The sequence below is a fragment of the Thunnus thynnus genome, chromosome 6 (genome assembly GCF_963924715.1).
Source record: "Thunnus thynnus chromosome 6, fThuThy2.1, whole genome shotgun sequence".
NCBI classification, from domain to species: domain Eukaryota; kingdom Metazoa; phylum Chordata; class Actinopteri; order Scombriformes; family Scombridae; genus Thunnus; species Thunnus thynnus.
In genome coordinates, this window is record NC_089522.1 from 34,468,882 (window position 1) to 34,476,096 (window position 7,215).

The following is a 7,215-nucleotide window of genomic DNA, read 5'->3' on the forward strand; positions in this document are numbered from 1 at the left end:
CGTGTTGTTAGAAACGTAACGCTGCAGAATCACATTTCCTCTCAACATGATGAGAAAATGTTGTTAATTAATCTCTTTAAGTTGTAAAAATGTTGATACTGAATGAATCTCTGCTGCAGTAAAATGTGTCAACTGTTATTAAATAAAAACATATTATTGGTTTGTATTGAACTCACTGTGAGACTTGTTTCCTCCTTTTAGATTCTTCAAGCTGCTTCTTTAAATCCCCCAAAAATATGGTTCAAAATAATAAATGAAAGTAATATTATTAGTATTTGTCAGCTGGTATGAAACGTCCACTGTGTTGTCCTGCGAGAGCCAACTGACCCGTTAGATGATGATGGGATTAATACACAGGAAATGATCAACGGGTGTCTCTTAATCTACTGTAAACACACACACACACACACACACACACACACACACAGCCGTTACATCTCTATTGAAGGGCGACAGGAGAAAATCAATATTTATCCAAATCCGTCTGCTGCGATGTTGTGTCGGGGAAACATCAGACGCTGCCAGCTCGACCCTGAACGCATCACACTGTTGACACTCTGCAGATGGAGGGAAATCAATGAGGATAATAGGAGGAACAAATCTATTGAAAACAAGCTTTCTGTTGGTCCTCCTGTGTATTCACAGCTCTGCTTACCTTCCTTTTTATCGACGGCCTTAATAAACCTGATCAAAAGGTTAATAACAGTCTCAAGGTGACGTCCTCAAACTGCTTCTTTTGTCAGACCGACACTCCGAAACCCAAACACATCAGTTTACAACGAGATGAGAGAAAGCTGCTGACAGACCAGAATACACACAGAGTCATTTCAGCCGCTAGGCGTCTCAATCTAAACAATAACAACAGACGGAGTGTGATGACGGTGTGAAGTAGCAAGGGATCATGGGAGTTGTTGTCTTCATCAGGATAGGATTACTCCAGTGTTCATCATTCAGGATGTTTTTACTCTCCAGAACAAACGTACACGCAGATTAAAATCGTTAAAATATTAATTAAAGCTGTTTCACCTAAAAAATCAATATTTCTCTGACGATGTTTGGTGACCACCGGACTTCCTGGAGGGGCTGTTAGCCGAGCTGCTGCTAACGTTTGTCCAGTTTATTTCTCTGATAACTTAAGATCCAGACGTCCAATGACTAAAATCCTTCTTCCGGCTAAAAGATATAGTTAAAAACCACCTAAATTTATCATGAAAATGTGGCTTAAAACTGAATAAAAGTCCATTTATAACAGTTTGTGTGGAACAACCACAACGCCGATGTATTATCTTGTATGTGTGTAAGTTACTCTTTGGTAGACGCCATTGTAGCGGACAAACACAGCGCGGCCGTTTGCATCTGGTGCGTGTTTACTCTTTGGTAGAGGAGGTATGACGCCATCGACAGGCGACCAAATGAAACGGTCCGTTACTTTGATTAAATTACAGATTTCTCTGGGTTTGAAAATGTAAGAACACAACTCAACAACATATATAACACAGGTCTTTAATGTGGAATAATTACATATTATAGCTTTAAATTAGTTCAGTTAGCAAACAGAAGAGACCGCACTCATCATCAGACTCATGATAGACAGATCAAATTAAATCTATTTATTTCCTTTGTTGAAACATCTCGATTCTGTAAATATTGTTGATTTCTACAGTCAGATGTTTCCTCCTTCAAAATAAAGTTCATCTCAGTGTTTGTTCACTGAGTCATATTTTGTTTTTTGAGGGTTTTTTTTGTTATTTTGTTTGTTTGTTTGCACATTAAAAAAACAACTTTTATAAAAGATTTGATATGAACTCAAAGTTATTTACAAAAACACACTTTACAACATTGACTCAGCTGCAGGTGAATTTAAAGAGCTCTGCTAAAACTGAAGATAAATAATGATAAAATAATGAGGGCTGCAACTAACCATCAATTATTTTCTTGATTTATTGATTAGTTATTTAGTCTATAAAATGTCAGAAAATGGTGAAAAATGTTGATCGATGTTTTTCCTAAAGATGATTCAGTTTATTGTCATAAAGACGAAAGAAACCAGAAAATATTCACATTTAAGAAGCTGAAATCAGAGAATTTAGACTCTAAACGATGAATCGATGATCAAAACAGTTGTCAATTAATTAATTGTTGCAGCTCTGATGGAAAAGCTCCTACAAAATAAAGGCAAAGAAAAAATCCTGAAAAGAGGAAAATAAAAAATATATATAATGTTTTCAATTATCTGTATGAAACATTATTAAACAGATGATTTTTTTAATTAATTCAAAGCCTGTTAGAGCTGCAAAATATGTCACATTCATTCGATTTATTAGAAATGTTCTTTTTGCACAACATGTAAAATGTCTAAATTGTGAAAATCAAGTTATTACAACAGGAAGTAAGATGAGTGACAGCTGCAGCTTTTATTCATTTTGTTCAACTGTCTAAAAAAAAAAATACAGTTTTAATTCTTCATTTTGCAAACAAACATTGATGAACCTCAAACAAACCTCATTACAACCATGTTTCTATACAGAATATGATGATCAATGAGGGAAGTTATAAAGATATTGATCTCAGTCATACGTTAGAGAGGAAGCATCTCTAATAGTAACGGTATGAAACATGTGAATGTTGCAGGATAAACTGGTGTTAATGGTCCTGAGAACTTGTTGAACGGTGTGTAAACAGCCTGCAGAGACCAGATTAACGTTTCTTCTGCTGGTCACAAGTCAAAAGGCCTCGAGAACAAAAAACCTGCATATATTAAAAAAAACAACAAAAAAATACATCATCCCCCGCTCTGACAACCTGTTGCCACGAGTAACCATCACATCCCCGTCAATCACTGTGAGGGGGGAAACAATGCTGTGATTGGTGGGCTGACAGACGGGGTCACCATGACAACGTAAAGACCCCCGCTGATGACTCAATGGAGAGCGAGGCAGAGCGGGAGAGCAGGGTTTAGTCTCCCGCAGGCCGCCATCGAGCCGCTCGCTGCCTTTATGTGTTTGAGTTGAGTTTTAAGAGGATTATCAGCTCGTTTCAACAGCTGCTAATAAGACTAATTGGACCAAATGGGAAATGAGAGACCGAGAGAGAGAAGGAGGATGGAGGAGACTAGAATTAATTTATGATGTGTTTTATGTTTTTCTCTGTTATGCTGCTGGCTGGGATGCAGAATTAATCAAACTGAAGCACAGAGACATGAAAGATTCACCTTTACCTGGAAAAAGAGCAGAGACGGAGACAAAAACCAGACGACGTGTCCTTCATGGATAAATAAATATTTCATATTTAAAATATTTTAACAACCTGCGTCCACATTTACAGACGATGTTTGGTTCAGTTATTATCAAGGCTGCTGAGTGTCTGAAAGGTTTCAGTTTAAAAAACAAAACAATATGTAACAGAGTGGACCTGTGAGTGTGTGTGTGTGTGTGTGTGTGAGTGTGTGTGTGTGTGTGTGTGTGTGTGTGAACCAGTAGCTGTGATTCAGTGGGCTGACTGGTGTGTCTGGGTGTGTCTCCAGCCAGCTCCACCCTGCATGCTGATGACTGAAGTATAAACTGACAAGAAGAGAACCTCAGATATTCCTCTATGGTTTTAATTATATTTTATACAAAATACCACATGAATCTTTTAAAGCCCCTGGAAAGGCAAATCCATGTTTGGCTATTAATCATGTAATTTGGGATCTAATGTAAAATCTATGAGAACAGCCTTTGACATAAGTTGTGTAATTCTTTAGAAAGTTTCTCTCCCTTCCCTTGTTACTGGGTTGCAGTTAGACGGGGCTAAACTAAACAATGCAGTGCACTTTTCTTTGCTTTTAGCTAGAATGAGAATTCAAATTAGCCTTATATGGTTTGAAAGTTACTGTGTTAAGCTAACTAGCAGACTTGAGTACATCATCCAAATCTGTATTAATCACAGAGTGGATAAGTAGCTCAAAAGTGTAGCATAGCAATGCTAATGCTAACCGTTTCATGTAAGTGACTGGAAGATGCTAAAACACTTAGCTTCGTAGTCTGGAAGGTATAGTTCAATAAAAACAGATATGTGTGGTCTACTCTAGTCTGCTAGTTAGCCGATTAGTCAAGATAACCAGTAGACCACTGGGGTAGTTGATAATAAGCTCAAAAGTTTTGAATAGAAAAGCTAATGCTAACCGTTTCATGTAAGTGAATGGAAGATGCTAAAACGATTAGCATCATACTCCAGGGGCTATAGTTAAATAAAAACAGTTTCAGGTGGTCTAACCTAGTTTGTTAGTTAGTGGATTATTCAAGCTTTCAACTAAGTAGGATCCATTTGATAGATTTGGTAGTTAATAGCAAAACGTTTAAGCTAATGCTAACCATTTCATGTAAGTGAATGGAGAATGCTAAAACTATTAGCGTCATACTCTGGGAGGTGTAGTTAAATAAAAACACAGATTTGGCTGGTTTAACCTGTTTTGCTAGTTAGTCAATTAGTTTTCTAGATTTGGTATTTTATTCCATATCAGTAAAATGTTTTAGTGAATGAATAGAAAATAAAATGATACTTGAGCTGAAAGTGAGCTGTCAATCAAACGTGATCTGGACACGCCCACACAGTCCTGAGAAATGGTTTGAGCAGCCAAATAAGCTGTTTTTCAGCTCAGTTTTTTAATAGTTATGAATGTTTATTTTCATTCAGATTTTTGTGGATGCTTAATGAGACACTCAACTCTGATATCATATATGCATTTTTATGATTTCAAGCCACGTTTCCAGAGGCTTTAAACCGTCTCTGTTATGGTCTTCAGCCCTTTATTGAGGCTGGTTGATCAACTGTGAACCTGCAGGCCGACTGCAGTGTTACAACATGTTTTCTCCATGTGGTGTTTTCAGAAATATCAAGATGTTTTTCAGCAAAAAAACATTGCTTTTTCTCAGTAGAGATTGGTTCAGAATAAATAATAAAAAAAACTGCAGAGCACAAAAACCCAGTCTGTGTGGTTCTGGTAGCAGATTTAACACTGAATATTATAAATATAGAAATAAATTAGTTCTCTTTCAGCTTTTGTGGGAATCTGATGTCGTGTCAGTTACAAATATTGGGGGGGACCTGACCCCCCCCGTCACTCACGGTGATTACACGCCTGCTGTAGTGGGAAGGGTTAAATATTTTACCTGCAATACTGACGATGCGTTTGTTTGATCGTTTCCAGAAGTCACACTGATTTTCTCATAGACAACATGAGATGACCAAGTACATTTACTCAAGTACTGTACTTTAGTACAATTTTGAGGTACTTGTACTTTACTTGAGTATTTCCATGTGATGCTACTCAAGCAGCAACCTCCGGGGCTGAAAAATGAAGCCAAACTGCAGTTCCTTGAACGACCACTTGAGGCTCCAAAAGCGAGTCAATCCCCATAGACCCCCATGTTAACATGTTACAGCAGAAATAAACATGTTTACAGTCTGGTACAAACAACGGTTTTGGTCTCTGTAGCTGATTTCCTCTTTCATGACAACTGTACGTTTTTATAACTCACCTGTTTAAATTTTATTGAGTCGTAAAGTTCTGCATAATGAAGGACATGGCTGCTTTGAGTGACAGGTCCGCCAGCCGCTAGGTGGCTTGTTTCAGCCGTTCGGCCCGCCTCTTTGCCCATTTTTGATTGGCTGGGAGTTAGGCGGCGTCACGCACTGCCAAGATGGCGACGGCCGGAGCGGCTCACTTTGAGCTTCAAAACCGCTCTTCAGAAACCAACGAGTGTCGTCACGGTAACTACGTCCATGTTTATATACAGTCTATGATGCTACTTTCTACATCTCAGAGGGAAATATTGTACTTTCTACTCCACTACATTTATTTGACAGCTTTAGTTACTTTTCAGATGCAGATTTGACACAATGGATAATATAACAAGCTTTTAAAATACAACACATTGTTAAAGATGGTTTCCAACCTTTTTGTCGGGGTCACATTTCAGATGTCTATGAGTTGTTAACAGCTGCAATACTTTAACTACATCAAGCTCATAATACTTATGTACTTTTACTGTAGTAGGATTTTTCATGCAGGACTTTTAATGGAGTATTTTTACATTGCTGTATTGGTACTTTTACTTCAGTAAAGGATCTGAGAACTTCTTCCACTGCTGCAGTTGAAGCATTAATTAGAAGGAACAAACCTTTAACACAACATGATGAGAAGTTAACTTTGACTTCCAGGATAACAGGTGAAAGTTAAACTACGCTTTAGAAAACTATGATACCATCTGCAGTTTAAATAAAGTTACTTTCAGACAGATTCTGGCTGCATTTTTGGATGATTTTGGTAACTATGTCGCCACAAATTGCAGTGACAAGTGTTGTGAAATGCTGCAGCTCTGATTCCTGCCTCTGACTGGCCTGATTAACTAATGAGCAGCTGAGGGACCATTAAGCCCAGTTCCTCCCCTGTGGGTTGACTGGAGTGACTGCAGGAGTTCTACCTGGCCCCAGATTCACAGCTTCACACATCACATAAAGGAGGAAACGATAATTTCCTCCTGATCAGCTCCACTTAAGAACAAGTGTGAGTCTTGATTACTTAATGACTTCCTCTAAAGTGAGTAAATTACAACCTGTTGAATTAGTGAAGACTTACTGAGGCTCTCCTGTGGAGAAATGTCACTGTTCACCAGTAACACCAGCTGATGTTTGAGGACGTCTGTCAAATGTTCACGAACATCTTTGTTGGTTTGTTTTATGATTATTTATTTGTTTGCACATTAAAAATACAATTTTTGTAAGATCAAAAGATTTGATGTTTTCATAATCGTCCATTTATACAAAAACACTTCAACATTTACTCAGCTACACATGAATTTAAAGAACTCTCCTAAAACTCAAGACAATATTCCATTAGATTAAAATAATGATCTAAAGTAGGATTGCTACTAACAATTAATCTGTTGATTATTCTCTTCATTCATTGATTAGTTGTTTCGTCTGTAAAATGTCAGAAAATGTTGATCAGTGTTTCTTTAAGTCCAAGATGACGTCTTCAAATGTCTCGTTTTGTCCACAACAAAAAAAAAAATCATTTTACTGTCATAGAGACTAAAGAAAAAACAAATAATTGATTATCAAACCGATTGATTAATCAGCTGATCGTTGCAGATCTAATGGAGAGACTGCTACAAAATAAAGAAAATATTTAAAAAAAAGAAGGAGAATAAAAAAAATATATATCAAAATGTC